The sequence below is a fragment of the Chrysochloris asiatica genome, unplaced genomic scaffold (genome assembly GCF_000296735.1).
Source record: "Chrysochloris asiatica unplaced genomic scaffold, ChrAsi1.0 scaffold00128, whole genome shotgun sequence".
NCBI lineage: Eukaryota > Metazoa > Chordata > Mammalia > Afrosoricida > Chrysochloridae > Chrysochloris > Chrysochloris asiatica.
This window is the reverse complement of record NW_006408646.1, coordinates 8,166,228-8,183,223: the sequence shown is the minus strand read 5'-3', so window position 1 is coordinate 8,183,223 and position 16,996 is coordinate 8,166,228. Positions and strand designations below refer to the sequence as shown.

Genomic DNA, 16,996 nt, shown 5'->3' with positions numbered 1-16,996 from the left:
GGAAACAGTGAAAAGTGGAGAGGCTGGATGAGGCGTAGCTTGTTGAAGGAAAAGAATGAAGGCAGTGTGCTAGAAGCCTTAGGAAGGAGGCAGAGTAGAAAGAAGGGGGAGGAAGGAGAAAAAGGGGAAGAGGGAAAGTGGGTCAGATCATGGAGGGTCTCCTGGGCTGGAGGAGGGAGGTTAGATTTTATTTTTAAATTTATGTGCTGGGAACACAATATGAGTAAGACAGGATACTTGTGAGACCACAGAAAATAAGGCAGTTAATTCCATTTAGGGCCAGTCAAGGATGCCTGGTGGTGCTGTAGGATAAGAACTGGACTGCTAATCACAAGGTTGGTATTTTGAAAATACCAGCTGTTCCATGGGAGAAAGATGAACCTTGCTGCTCCTGTAAAAGATTTATAGCCGTGGAAATCTTGTACATGGTCGCTATGAGTCAGAACTGACTTGACAACACTTAACAACAACAGGGTCAGTCAAGGAAGGCTTCATGGTGGATGTGACGTTGAAACTCACCTTGAAGATGAACAAGAATCCATCAGATGGAGAAAAGGGGACAGTGAAAACTGCTTCCATGACCCTATGCAAATAATTTATATTAATGGATGTTTACAGCTGTTTCTCCTAATTTTGAGTTGTGCCCCATTGGTAAATAAAGGCTTTGAAAGTTTTGCTCCATTCTCATTATTATGGTCAGTTTTACTTTGAGGAGGCAGCTCTTACCCAGTTGTATTTTGAGTGCCTTCCAACTTGAGGGGCTCATCTTCTAGCACTATATCTGACAATATAATGCTGTTATTCATAATGTTTTCATCTTCTAGTACTATATCTGACAATGATCTGCTTCGATTCATAAGCCTCAGAAACCCTATACAGAATCTCTGTGTTGGAACCAACACAATTGCATTTAACAATAAATGGATTACAATGATTAAAAAAAAAAAAAGAGCATTTCAAGATCTGTGTTGAAGTACAATGCTGTCTGAAATAGGATAAGATCCTTATGCCTACAAGGAAGACAAGTTAGTACCACTATTATTCAAAATTACGCACCAACCACCAAAGCCAGTAATAACAAAATTGAAGAATTCTACCAACTTCTTCAATATGAAACTGATCATATATGCACTAAAGTTGTATTGATAATTGCTAGTGATTATAATGAGAAGGTTGGAAACGAAGAAGGATCAGTAGTTGGAAAATTAGGCCTTGATGATAGACGTGATGCTGCAGATCGCATGCTAGAATTTTGCAAAACTGACAACTTAGTCATTGCAAATACCTTTTTAAAACAACATAAAAAGTGACTATACTCACCTGATACAAAGACATCAAACTGACTACATCTATAGGAAGAAGCAGTGGAAAAGCTCAATATCATCAGCCAAAACAAGACAAGGGGCAGACTGTGGAACAGGTCATCAATTGCTCATATGCAAGTTCAGGATGAAGCTAAAGAAGATTAAAACAAGTTCACAAGAACACAAATGTCACTTTGGATATATCCCACCTGAGTTTAGAGGCCATCTCAAGAACAGTTTTGATGAATTAGACATTAGTGACTGAAAACCAGTAGAGTTGTGGGATGACAGGAAGAAAGCAAAAGGTCGTTAAAAAGACAGAAAAGAAAGAAAAGACAAAAATGGGTGCCAGAAGAGACTCAGAAACTTGCTTTTGACTGTAGAGAAGCTTTAGCAAATGGAAGAAATGAGAATGTAAAAGCTGAACGGAAAATTTCAAAGGGCAGCTCGAGAAGAAAAAGACAAATATTATAATGAGCCGTGCAAAGATCTGGGGTTAGAAAACCAAAAGGGAAGAATATGCTTAGCATATCTCAAGCTGAAAGAACTGTTGGAAAAACTGAAACCTCAACTTGCAATATTGAAGGATTCTATGGGCAAATATAAGAAAAATGTGGCATTAGGATTAGAGGAAGACTCATTAACAACCTGCAACATGAAGATGATACAACCTTGCTTGCTGAAAGTGAAGAGGGCTTGAAATAGTTAACTGATGAAGATCAAAGGCTACCACCTTTGGTATGGGTTGCATCTCAATGTAAAGAAAACAAAAATTCTCACCACTGGACCAATAAACATTCAATCAATAGAGAAATGATCGAAGTTGTCAAAGACTTCATTTTGCTTGGATCAATCAACAACACTCATGGAAGCAACAATCAAGAAATCAAAGGACATATTGCATTAGGGAAATCTGCTGCACAAGACCTATTTAAAGTGTTGAAGAGCAAAGATGTCAGTTTGAGGACTAAGGTGTGGACTAAGGTGCGCCTGACCCAAGTCATGGTATTTTCAATAACCTCATTTGCATATGAAAGTTGGACAGTGAATAAGGAAGACGGTAGAAGAATTGATGCATTTGAGTTATGGTGTTGGAGGGGAATATTAAAGGTCTCATGGACTGCCAAAAGAATAAGCCAATCTGTGTTGGAAGAAGTACAGCCAGAATGCTCCTAGGAAGTCAGGATGGCCAGACTTCATCTCTCATACTTCTATTAGCAGGGACCATTCACTGGAGAAAGGTATCATGTTTGGTAAAGTGGAGGGTTGGAGAAAAAGAGGAAGACCCCCAGTGAGACGGATTGGCACTGTGGCAGAAGCGATGGACTCAGGAGTAGCAACAATTGTGAGGTTGGTCCAGGACCAGGCAGTGTTTTGTTTTGTTGTGCATAGGGTCACTATGAGTTGGTACAGACTAGATGGTACCTAACAACAACAGCAACAACAATGGGCAAATACTGAATGATGCAGAAAGCATCAAAAGAAGATGGAAGGAATACACAGTCACTGTACCAAAAAGAAATGGTCAATGTTCAAACATTTCAAGAAGTAGCATGTGATCAAGAGCCAGTGACACTGAAGGAAAAAATCCAAGGTGCATTGAAGGCATTGGCCAAAACAAGAGTCCAGAATACAAACTGAAATCTTTCAACAAACTAATGCAGCTGTGGAGGTGCTCATTCATCTATGCCAGGAAATTTGGAAGACAACTACCTAGCCAATATATTGAAAGAGAGCCATATTGGAACCCATTTCAAAAAGATGTGACCCAAAGGAATATGAAAACTCCCTAGCAATATCATTAATATCACCTGTAAGTAAAATTTTGCTGAAGATAATTAAAAAATGGTTGCAACATTACATCAACTGCCAGAAGTTCAAGCTATATTTAGAAAAGGACATGGAACTAGGGATATCATTGCTGCTTCAGATGAATCTTGGCTAAAAACAGATAATATCAGAACTATGTTTACTTGTCCTTTGTTGACTATGCAAAGGCTTTCAAATGTGTGGATTGTGACAAACTGGGATTAACAATGAGTAGAATGGGTATTCCAGAACACTTGTACATCAATAACCTGTCATCCAACCTGCCAATTTGGGCTCCACAGCTCCTGGGTAAGGAAAATCCTCCAGATTGAACTCTGGATTAGAGATTTAGGATTTACCAGTTTCCACAATTTCATGAGTTATTTCCTTTGATAGTTCTGAGTTCTGTGAGATGTTGCCATGTGTTGCAGAACCCAGAGACATGAGGAAGTGGAAGAGTGATAACTGACATCAAGGATAATGGAGCAGTATAACATGTTGGATAAATCGGGCAGTTGGGTATCTTTAACCTCCACCTCATAGGAACAAGTGTGGTGCTGCTGGTCTTTCTAAAAGAAATTAATCATGTAGTTTGGTATGTTAATGAGGCAGGATCAGGGTGGGTTGCAGCTCTCTTACTCAGGTCACACAGCCTTGATATGAGGGGGTCTCACTAGGTTGTGACCTGCATTATTTCTCATAAGAAATAGAAGAAGAGAGAATCAACCAGAAAGAGAGAGGGACTCAACTTCCAGAAGAATTGGACCCAGAGCTAAGAACCTTTTAGACCTAGGGGAAGATTGATGCCAAGAGACATGGAGATCTCCAAGAGATGCCAGCCACAGATATAGAAAAGAGACAAGGACCTCCTTCAGAGCCAGAAGAGAGAAAGCCTTCCCCTAAAGCTAAACCCTGAATTTAAACTTCCAGTCTCCTACACTTCCAGAGGGGGAAAAAAAAGTGTTTTTTAAGCCATCCTCTTGTAGCATTTCTGTTATAACAGCGCTAGCTAACTCCTTGTGGCACTGTAGGATAAGCACTGGACTGTGAACCACAAGGTCAGCAGCTCAAACCATCCAGCTGCTCCTCAGAAACCCTATATAGGGTCGCTATGAGTTAGAACCAACTCAACAGCACTTCACAACAACAACAATAACTAACCAAGACAGCATGTAAACAGGTTAAGTGTGTACACATATGATTGAGCAAGCAGGTCAGGGAGTAAGCATGTAATTATGCCAGCAGAAAGTGTGTAAATAACTGTAAGCAGGCAGTTACGTACATGGGTCATCAGGTAGTCGGGTAAAGGTGCAAGTATACCAGTATCTGGCCTGCTGCTCTGGATGAGGCATGAAGCCTCCACACACTATATGATGTATTCTAAGGTTGCTTTTCAGAACTCCAAAGCTGATCGTCATACCAGCCTGAAACATGGCAAGGCAACCACATCTGTGACCCATTCTAGGGTGTTCTCAACCTAAAATGACCTTAGATCATTTGGGAGTTTATTGCTACTCACCACACTGTGATTTGGTGTATATAAGTTTTCAGTGTGTCAGTGTTCTGTAGATCAAGTTTCCCAAAGTAATCCTGAATGTTCACAAGGCAATTTTAGATAGTACAAAGCAAAAAACCTTTTCTATCAGTTTGTGAGAGGAAAATTTCTGACTGGTTCTCCAAACTCATGGTTTCACAGTCATTATTTGCTCCCACGTGTTAAAGTTGGTAAGTAAATGCATTCAAGTTTTTATAAAATGAATTTACCCCACTCCACAAACAGGGCCCATGAAGACAGAATGATTTACCAGTAGCAATGACAGGAGCAAAGTCCTTGGTCATCCTAGCCTCCGTTCCACAGCCAGACCACTATCCATCCAGGGTGCCAGTAGCAGCAAAGTCTGTGGTCCCTTGCCCACCACTCAGTGGCATAGGGAGACCCAGGACCAGTGGCTCCCACCCCCATGCCGGTTCCCAATTATAGTAGGAGACCCAGAAAATCATTCTTCACTCACATACGACACCAACAGGTGTAACTCAGTAACACAGGAAGAACAAGGCAGATTAGAATGACGTTGCAAGAACTGAGGAAACTAAGCTGTCATTGGAACTAAAGTTCACAAAAGTAGGCCAAAACTTACACCTAAATAAGGTGATTTTTGTTAAAATACAAGATTTATCTTCTGATGTAATAACCAAAATATCCTGGATACAAGAACAAAAATCACCTACTAGGAAAATCACAATTTGAGTGAGAAAATACAATTAAAAGATGCCACTATTGAGGTAAATTAGATGTTGGAATTATCTAACAAGGATTTTATTTTATATTTTTCAAACAGAAATCCTTTTATCAGAATACTAATAAATGCAGATTAAAAAAAACCAACAAACACAGAGTAAAGAGGAACACACCCAGAAATGCTATTTCAGATTAGACAAGTTAGTTGGAGGGAAAATATGTCTTCAGTGTATAGAAAATGTAACCATTTGCCCTGGGATTTCCCACAGATGGCTCACCCACAAAGACTTATTTGGAACAAAAATGTGTCTATCAAATTTCCAGCACAGTCACTGTAAAGTCATCATACTTTCTACATTTTCTATGCAAAAAACTAAGTGGCTCCCAATCAAGTCAACTTGAAATTCATCTGGAACATCAATTTTAACATGTGGAAACAGAGGCACTGAAGAAAGTCAGTCTTCGAACATATCAGCTTCCACTCATTACACTAACTGTATTTACATTTACATTGGCAAAGATCACAAAAATATATACATAGTATATAAAACCCCCTACTTGAGTCTGGGTGAGCATTTGAAATTAGGGGAGAGAGAACTCAAGAGTCCCTCTTCTGTTTGTAAAACAGAGTCTCATAAAACACCCATGGGTGGGTACAGGCACACCAGGTGCTGGTCTCCACATGTATTGTCAATCCTGGCGATGGTCAGCCAGAATTTGTTCTTTGGTTTCATGAAGGGGAATGGAATATGGCCGGTCCCAGTGGGAGGTGTGGAGACATCTTCAGTGGGTTGATTCTGGGGTCAATGCAGCCTTCCTCAATGTTAGCAATTCCTTGCTGAATAGTAATCATGGCAGTGCAAAATCGGTCCAGCTCTGCTTTGTCTTCTGACTCAGTGGGTTTACCATAAGAGTCCCTGCCACAGGCCAGGACACAATCTAGGATCCTCTTGGCCATATCCACAGCTTAAATATTTGCAGACTTTTTGAAGGGTTTGTGTTCAAAATAAATTCATGAGCCACATAACCTCTTGCTCCCCTAAAAAGACCTTGGTAGTGTTCTTCTAATCGCTTGGTCACATAGCTGGCATCTAATATCGCAATTTACGTGGCCTGTTTCAGGCTCTTGCCTCCCATCTTCTTTATGTACACCCAGGAGAGAGACAGGGTAGAACTGGAACCCCACGGGGCAGCACTCACAGTACCCATACGCTTCATGTCTGTATCCAGCTTTGCTGTGATGACTGGATGGCTGGGCAGGAAGGAGGCAAGATGCTTCTTCACTCCAATGGGCCCCTGTCAGGGCCACCTTCTCCATGGGGAATGCAGGTTTAAGTGTGAGACATCAGGCTCAAAGTCTCCAGGATACACAGTCCCATGTGAGTGTTCATGTTTTCCCTCTCTAGGTAAACCTGTCCTCTGTACTGGTGCATCAGGTCACACAAATCACTGATGTTCTCTTCCAATACCGCGTTGGTGCATGGGTATGTGATCATAATGGCTGCTAGGTTCTCCTTGTGTTTAGCTACCATGGCCTTGAGGTGGGCTGCATCAATATTCCCATACTTGTCCACCTTCACTGGCTGAATCTTCATTCCTGCCATGTGGGTACTTGCTGGATTAGTCCCATGTGCTGATTTCAGAATGAGGCAAACTGTTCTGTGCCTCTCTCCTTTCTGGTCCAAGTATGTTTGGAGAGTGTCCAGCCCAGTGTATTCCCCTTGGGCTCAGCTGTTAGGTTGGAAAGAGATTTGGTCGTAGCCTGTAAGTTCATACAAATCTGTCTCAAGCTCTCAAAAAAGTTGGTGGTACTCTTGAGTTGGTTCTAAAGGCACAAAGGGGTGGATATTTGGAAATTCTTTCTATGTGATAGATGTGAGTTCAGAGGAACTGTTGAGCTTCATAGTGCATGATCCCAATGGTATCATGCTGTGAACAAGAGAAAGTATCTTTGTTTTCTAATTTCTTCATGTACCGAATGATGTTTGTTTCTGAGTGATAGCTGTTAAACACTTGATGTGTGAGGAATGGGCTAGTTCTCCTGAATGCAGTCCTTGATACAACTTGCTGCTCTTCTCCCATGTTTCCAGCTACCAGTTCTGCAGAAAATTTACAGCCAAAGATCCACAACAAGTCATCCAGATCTTTTTCATTGACTGTCTCATCAAGAGAAATACCAAGCATGCCATCCTGGAAGAGTTGAAAACTGATTTATCACTGAGCATCCCTGTCCAAGACCTTCTTCACTGGGCAGCCACACTGGATTTTCAAAGTATCAGATAATAAATCATGCTAGAGTTGATGCTCCGTGCACTTGAGAACTTCAGACAAAATTAGAGTGGCATGTACCGTCCTTGCAATGTACTCCAGCCCACTAGAACCATGGTAGATTGCAAACATGGCAGACATATTTGCCAAGAGGGCCTGAGCTGTACAGATGCTGCTGGTGACCTTGTCTTTGCTTCCTGGTTTGAAGAACAAGGTGATACACTTCTTTTCCAATGGCATCTCTTGGCTCGCCCACCATCCTTGCAAGTATCATCCTTACCATGTTTTATCTGGCAGCAAAAATGGTTTAGGGGCCCCCTACAGTCCAGGGGCACCCCAAATCTCTGTGAGCTTCCCAGGGCAATGTCCACCCCCAATTCTCTGGGAGGCCTCAAGATACATAGTGCTAAAAGAGCAATAGCACAACAGGCCAGAATCCCACTCTGATGGACTTGCTCCACCAGCTCTGTAATGTCTTTCCCCTCCGTGTGAAAGTATCAAAACAGAACTCCACTTTCAGCTATTGTCTGGGGGTGGCAGTGAGTGTCTACAAAACGTGTCCTTCTCTTGTTGTGTCTGTAGCACCATTGCATGGCCTCTGCCGCAGAGATGTGTTGGCAGTGTCCAGGCCTGTGAGTTAGCAAGCCATGGTCTAGTAGTTGAGTAAACTCTCCAGCCTAACCTGAGACACCTTCAGCTGGTACACAGTAATACTGGATAATCCAGTCTGAGTTTTCCAGTGAATTCCACACTAGTGTCAGTGGCACTGACCAGTTGTAATACCTCACGCCAATGTATGTTCTCCAAATCTGGTTTTTGCTGGAAATGGCATGCAGAGTTGTGAGGCTTACAGTTTCACACACGGGGTCTTTCATTCTCCAAGGTCTTGACAGTTCCAAGGCCTGCAGCATCTCCAGTTGTTCTTTGTTCCCCTGCGGCCCAAGTGCTGCTGCCCGAAGTTGTGAGGTTATCTTGGCAAGGAGCAGAAGCTCAAGTAGATGGTTCCCACCGCTGCAGCAGCTGAGGTCCCCGGCTGGGGAGGGGATCCCGCACAGCCCCTGCGCCCCAAGTCAGGGGTGGACCGCCTCCCTTCTTCCGCCCCCTCCACAGACCAGACCAGACCCGGGCACAGATCTGCCCTGCACGCTCTCTGCCCCTTTTCGGCCGGACCACGGTGGCTACGCTTAGGCCAGAGCCATTCCACTGCTCAGAGCCTCGGGTGACCTAGGGTCGGGGGGCCAATGATTGGGCTAGCAGCAACAGGACTCTGGAAAAGTTGAGGCTCCAAGCGAGGCTCCTGCTCCGCACTCTAACAAGGATTTCAAAGCAACCATAATAAAAATGATTAAATACAAAGAAGGAGTCCTGGTGGAGCAGTGGTTACAAGCACTACTGCTAGCTGAAATGTTGATGGTTCAAACCCAGCACCACCACCTTGGGAGGGCAATGTGAGAGTTGGCTTCTGTAAAGATTTATACCCTTGGAAACTCTATCGGTTTTACTCTGTCTGTCCTCGTGTGACGCTGCGGATTAATGCGCTGGACTGTAAAGTCAGTTTGAACCGAAAGGTAGGTGGTTCAAACTCACCAACTGCTCCTCGGAAACCTTATACAGGGTCACTGTGGGTCGGAACCGACTCGACGGCATTTCACAACAGCAACATAGGGTCACTGGAGTCCTGGTATGGTGCTGTAGATTATTGCGCTAGGCTGCAAGGTTGGTTAGAACCTCGAGGTCGGCGGTTCAAGTTCACCAGCCCATCCTCAGAAACCCTCGGAACAGACGCTTAACACCAACAGCATAGGGTCACTATGAGTCAGAATATATTAAACGCAATGATTTTTTTAAAATAATAAAATGCTTCAACAAAAATGACAAATTCTCTTGAAACAAATGAAAAAAAATAGAAAACCTCAGCAAAGAAACAGAAGTTATAAACAAAAGAAATAAACAAATTATAGGACTCAAAAATACAATAACCAAAAAAACTTGCTAGATGTATCCAAGACTAGAGTTAAAATGACGGAAGCAAAATTAGTGCACTTGAAGACAGTCAGTAGAATACACTCAGTTTGAAAACAGAAAAAAGATTGGGGGATGAAAAGAAAAACAAAGCCTCGAACCTGTGCGGCAATAGTAAAGGATCTAATATTTGTATCAAGGAAGAGAAGCTATAGGACTGAAAAAATATTCAAATAGGTAATGGTTAAAGACTCCCCAAACTTTGTGAAAGGCACATCTATCTATCTATCTATCTATCTATCTATCTATCTATCTATCTATCTATATCTTGTTGTTTTTAAGTGCCATAGTGTCAGTTCCGACTCATAATGACCTTGAATAGGGTTTCCAAGGAGCAACCAGTGGGTTTGAATTGCCAACCTTGTGGTTCGAACCTACCTTGTGGTCCAATGCTTTCTCCTATACCAGGACTCCCCAAGAAGTTGAGTGAACCCTAAATAGGATAAACTCAAAGAAATCCACATCATAATTAAATTTACAAAAACTAAAGAAAAAAAAAATCTTAGAAGCAAACAAAGAATAATGATACATTACCTACATAGGAATACCAAATTGAATGACAATGTATTTCTCATTTGAAACCATGGCGATCAGAAGAAAGTGACATTTTTCAAGTGCTGAAACAAAGGAACTGTCAGTCTCAAATCTTATATCCTGTGAAACTATTCTTTCAGAATAAAGAGGAAATAAAGACATTCTCAGATGAAGGAAAAGTACATGAATTTGTTAGTAGCAGAACTAGTAATGACAGCAGAATTATCTTTAAGGAATGACTAAAGGAAGTTCTCTTGCTTGTTGGAAGTAAAGAGGACTTAAAATGCTTACTGATGAAGATCAATGACCACAGTCTTCGATACAGATTGCACCTCATTGTAAAGAAAACAAAACTCTTCACCCGTGGAACAATCAATAAAAAGCATCACGACAAATGGAGAAAAGATCGAAGCTGTCCAAGATTTCATTTTGCTTGGATCCATCATCAACACTCATGCAACCAGCTGTCAAGAAAGCAAATGATGTATTGCATTGCTGCACAAGATCTCCTTAAAGTGTTTAAGAGCGAAGATGACAGTCTTTCCAGTAGACTCATATGCATATGAAAGTTGGACAATGAATAAGGAAGACCAAAGAAAAATTGATGCATTTGAGTTATAGTGTTGGAGAAAAATATTAAAGGTACCATGGACTACCAGAAGAACAAACAAATCTGTAGGGAGAAGTAAAACCAGATGCTCCTTAGAATCCAAGTTGGCCAGGCTTCATCTCTCATACTTTGGACATATTATCAGGAGAGACCAGTCCTTGGAGAAGGACATCATGCTTGGGAAAGTAGGAGGTCAGTGAGAAAGAGGGAGGCCTCCAATGAGATGGACTGGCACAGTGGCAACAGCAACAGGGCTCAAGTGTAGAAGCAATTGTGAGAATGGCACAGGACCAAATGGTGTTTCGTTTTGTTGTACATAGGGTTGCTTATGAGCCAGAACTGACGCAATAGTACTTAACAACAACAACAAAAGGAAGTTCTGTAATCATAAAGAAAATGATAACAGAAAAAGACTGAGGACTTTAGAAAGAGAAGGAAAGAATGAAATGGAATAAAATAGTTTCTTTTTCACCTCATGATCTTATTTCAACATATTTTATGGCTAACGTAAAAATTTAGTACCTCTGATGTGGTACACAATGTATGTAGAAGAAATGCTTAAATCAATTATATTTAAAAGTAGGAAGGTAAAGGGACCTAAGTGAAAGTAAGGTTTTTATACTTCACTGAGTGATAAAACATGGACAACAGTGATAAATTATTCATACGATGCTATGGATTGAATTTCATTCCCCCAAATATGTGTTGAATTCTGGACTTTCAGACCTGTGAATAAGGAGCCCTTGTAGTAGTGTTGGATGAACATTGAGCTACTAACCGCAGGGTTGGTATGTCTGTTCACATAAAGATTTATTCCAACCTTGTGGTTTGAAGTCCAAGTAGAGGGTATACACATATTAACTTGGGTAAAGGGGAAGGGGAAAAAAAAAAAGAAGATAATACTAAATGTGTGTGCCTCAAACATTAGAACTTCAAAAATTGGTAGACTGACAGGAAAAAAAGACATAATTATAGTTGGAAACCTTACCACCCCATTCTGAGCAAAAGAAAACAAACAAAAAGGAAAAACTAATAGGCGGAAAATCAGCAAGATCTAAAACAATTGAATGACCCATCCAAAAGGATTTAATTGACATTTATAGAACATTTCACCTAGCTCTGACCATAATGGAATCAAACTAGAAATCAGTAACAGAAAGGCATCCAAACACTTGGAAATTAAACAAATAAACACTTCTAAATAATTCATAGATTAAAGAAGAACTGTCAAATGAAAACTTAACAAAAACATATAACTGAGTTAAAATTAAAACATCAAAAATTTTAGGATACAGTGCAGAAAGGGAAATGTGTAGCATTCAAAGTCTACATTAGAAAAGAGCAAAGATTTCAAATCAATGATCTAAATTTTTATTTCAAGCAACTATAAAAAGAAATGAAAAAAAAAATGGACCTAAAGTAAGCAGAATGTAGGCAATAATAAAGATAAGAGCTGGAATCAATTGAAAAACCAAAAATAGAGAAATCCAATAAAATAAAAAAAACTGGTTCTTTGAAAAACAAACCTGTAGCAAGATTGACAAAGTAAAAATGAGAGAAATCACCAGTATAGAGGTGATATCATAACAGATCATACATACAGTAACAGACTACTGCAAACAATTTTATGCTGTGAAGAAATAGGGTAATTCCTCAAAAACCACAAACTATCAAAATTCCAGCAAAGTGAAAAGCAATAAAATTCCACTGCCATCAAGTTGATTCTGACTCTTATTGACCATGTATCTACCACCTATCTGTTGGTTTGTCATAGTGTGGTGGTGAGTGTGTTGCTGTGATGCTGGTATCTACACCAGTGATATTTAAAAAAAAAAAAACCCACTTCTGAATGGTTTGCCACCAAAAACCTAATGAATAGCAGTGGAACATTATCTGATATAGTGCTGAAAGATGAACCCCGTTGGTTGGAATGCACTAAAGATAAGACTAGGAAAGAAATATTTCTCTAAAGTAGAGTTGACCTTAATGACCTCAAAATGAGAAGAAGCTGCTGCTAACATCTATTAGAACATGGAATGTATGAAGTATATCTAGGAAAATTGGAAGTTGTCTAAAATAAAATGGAAGGCATACAGATTTATATCCTAGGTATTAGTGAGCCAAAATTGGCAGGCATTAGCCACTTTGAATCAGACAATCTTATGGGTTACTATGCCAGGGATGACAAACTGAAGAGAAATGGCGTTACATTCATTATCCAAAACAGCAATGTTGTCTGTGATAGGATAACATCCATATGCCTACAAGGAAGACTTATATGACTGTTATTAAAACTTACTGACCAACCACTATAGTCAGTGATGATTAAAATGAAAAATTTTGCCAACTTCTTCAGGTTGAAATTGATCAAACATGTAATCAAGATGTATTAATAATTACTGGTGATTGGAATGAGAAAGTTGGAACAGAGGAAGGTGGCAAATGGCCTTGGTGATAGAAATTATGCTGGAGATTACATGACAGAATTTTGCAAAGCCAATGACTTGTTCATTGCAAATACCTTTTTTCAACAATATGAATGGTGACTATACACAAGTACCTCACCAGATAGAATACACAAGAATCAAATTGACTACATCTGTGGGACGAGACAGCGGAGATGCTCAATATCATCAGCCAAACAAGGTCAATGGCCAACTGTGGAACATACCACCAATTCCTCATATATAAGTTCAGGCTGAAATGGAAGAAAATGAAAACAAATCCACAAGAGCCAAAATATGCCCTTGAACATAACCCACCTGATTTAGAGACCATCTCAAGAACATATATGGTGCACAGACACTAATAACTGAGGACCAGAAGAGTTGTGGGATGACATCAAGAACATCATACAGGAAGAAAATTAAAGGTCATTTAAAGGACAGGAATGTAAGAACAGACCAAAGTAAATGTCAGAAGAGACTCTTTACTTCATTTCTTCCAAGAATTTAGAGAACTAAAGTGACTGGAAGAAATGAAGTAAAGGAGCTGAACAAAAAATTTCAAAGGGAAGCTCAAAAGAAAGTATTATAATAAAATGTGCAAAGTTCCAGAGTTACAAAACCAAAAGGGAAGAACGTGGTTAGCATTTCTCAAGCTGAAAGAACTGAAGAAAAAATTCAAGCCTCGACTTAAAATATTGAAGAATTCTATGAGTAAAATATTGAATGATGCAGAAAGCATCAAAAGAAAATTGAAGAAATAGTCACTGTATCAAAAAGAATTGGTCAATGTTCAACCATTTCAAGAGATACCATATGAACAAGAACCGATGGTTGGACTATCCAACCTGAACTGAAAACACTGGTGAAAGACAAGCCTCCAGGAATTGACAGAATACAAATTGAAGTGTCTCAACAAATTGATGCAGCACTGGAGACCCTCACTCCAAGAAATCTGGAAGAGAGCCAATGACTGGAAAAGATCCATATTTATGTCCATTCCAAAGAAAGGTGAACCAATGAAATGAGAAATCATCAAACAATATCATTAATATCACAAGCAAGTAAAACTTTGATGAAGATAATTCAAAAACATCTGCAGCAGTACACCAGCAAGGGGTTGCCAGAAAATAATGGGCTAAATGTCATTATAAATGGAGAAAAGATTGAAGTTTTCAAAGATTTCATTTCGTTTGAGTCCACAATCAATGCTCATAAAAGCAACAGTCAAGAAATCAAATGACACATTGCATGGGGCAAATCTTCTGCAATAGACCTCTTTAAAGTGTTAAACAGAAAAGATGTCATTTTGAGAACTAAAGTGCACCTCACAGAAGCCGTGGTATTTTCAATAGCCTCATATACATGTAAAAGTTAGATAATGAATAAGGAAGACTAGACGTATTTGAATTATGGTGCTGGTGAGGAATATTGAAGGGACTGGAAGAAGTAACAAATCTGTCTTGGAAGAAGTACAGCCAGGATGCTTCTTAGAAGTAAAGATGGTGATACTTTCTCCTTCTTTCTTTGAACATGTTGCTATGCAGGAACAGTTCCTGGAGAAGAACATCATTCTTGGAAAAGTTGGGGGTCAGAGAAAAAGAGGAAGACTCTCAACAAAAGAGATTGACACAGTGGCAGCAAGAATGGGCTCAAACATAATACAAATTGTGAAGATGGTGTTGGACTGGGCCGTGTTTTGATCTGTTGTGCATAGGGTCAGTATGATTTGAAACCAACTGGACTGGACTTAACAGAAATAGCAACGATCCTATATAGGACAGAGTAAAATTTCTCCTTAGGGTTTGAAAAACTGTAAATGTTTATGGGAGCAGACAGCCTCATCTTTCTTTCTTGGAGAAGCTGGTTTGAACCACTGAGCTTGCAGTTAGCAGTCCAATGCTTAGCCCACAGTGCCATCATAGTTCCTTAGGATGAAATAGGTAATGTGAATAATCTTATAATTAATAAAATACATTGAATTTGTAATTTAAAAATCTCTCAAAAAAAATCTCCATGCCTAAATATTTTTACTGGAGAGTTTTAACAAAGATTCAAAGAAGAATTAACATCAATTTTACATAATCTCCCTTCACATAGAAGAGAAGGGATCACTTTCTAGCTCATATTATGAAGCTAGTATTATCCTGAGACCAAATTCAAAGACAGCACAAAAAGAAAAGAAAACTATGGACCAATATCATAAACTTAAAAATCACAAGAAAATTTGAGCAAACCAAACTAACTGTATAAGAAGCAATATACTATGTATGATCAAGTGGAATTCATTCTAGGTAATGTTCATTATTTGAAAATTAGTACAATATACCATTACATGAAATAAAACAAATGAGGCTACAATGTGACCAGTGAAGGAGGCTTCCTGTGGAGCCTCTGCATTACATAAGACCATAGGTGGAATCCTGAACCCCATCCATAATCTTCTGAGGTGGGAAATTCCTACTTGAAAGGACAAGCAGACCAGCCTGGAGTGGCTAGAATAACAGAAGATACTTCTTTAAAGAAAGACTGACAGGAAAAATACAAAACAATAAAGGCAGTCCAACTGACTAGAGACACCAGGCCAAGTGGTTGGGTCCCCTCAGGGTAAACCCCCTTCCAAGACTAAGACTCAATGGTAATACATGCTCTTATTGATGACCACATTTGTCACTGATAAGGGGAAGTGAGGGAAAAACAGTAATGAAGGTGCAATCTAAGCCCTACAACGTTCAATAGACTCCTGGGAACCCAGGTGGAGACCTGGTTGGCCAGCAGTGTGGCAAGACCTGGGGACACTTGGGCCCAGAGTCAGTGTCACAGCCAGAGGACTAGAGTGGAGAGTGAAGCGTCCAACTGATAAGAAGAGAATGCATCTGCATAAAAACACCCACACTTGTAGGTAATACCCACTTGACCTGGCTTCAATGACTGGATGATCAGAGCTCAACTAGAAGAAAAAAGAAGAGGAAAAAAAGAGTAATCTAATACAATTTGATGAAGTTGACCTACACCTATAGATTCAGTAGCTCAAAAGAGGGAACAAATCTTTACAGCGAGGATCATTCCCCCCTCCCCATACACAAAGTAAACAGGGATGGGCAACTTGGACATTGGCTACCCAAAGTGGGTGGTGGGGTGGGGGTGGGGTTAACAAAGGCAAGAAGTGACTGGCTGGTTTACAAGCTTTCAAGAGGGAGCCTAGATTCAGAGGGTGTGGAGGAAGGTAGAATCTCCACTGAGTAGTATCCAATCTGGGCAGGGCTGATGAGAGGAGATGGGCATAGGTCTCTTGTGATACAATAGTGAATAATTGTTATAAGGACTGACTGTGAGGGTTGGAAATGTAAAGGTAGATGTTTTGTAGCAAAAGGAGGGGAGTGACTGACTTTGCAGTCTAGGAACAGAGGTCCCTGGGACCATCAAGGGAGAAGAGCGGAGAACAGGACCCTACCCAGAGAATCAGTGATGCCAGAGATGGAGGCAGAGATGATGAAATGGAGAGATGGAACAGCTTTAGACCCAGAGAGAGAGAGGGACTGTGTGCTGACAACAGGGGGACAGGCTGTAACCATGGCAATGAAATAATATATGATAGGAAGAATGTAAAAGCTAATGTTCTCCCATGTAAACTATCAATATAATTTACAATAAAACATTAGAAAAAATAATAATTACAGATGGCAACAGATACTGGTGATGGTAGCACAACATGATTAATATAATTGGTGTCACTGAATTGTACATGTAAAAATGTGGAATTGGC

The 16,996-nt window shown here is 40.1% G+C and overlaps 1 pseudogene; it reads right to left on the bottom strand.

Annotated features, from left to right (window-relative positions):
- Nucleotides 1-5,984: 5,984 nt before the first annotated feature.
- LOC102834476 lies at nucleotides 5,985-8,213 on the bottom strand (annotated as a pseudogene).
- Nucleotides 8,214-16,996: the final 8,783 nt, after the last annotated feature.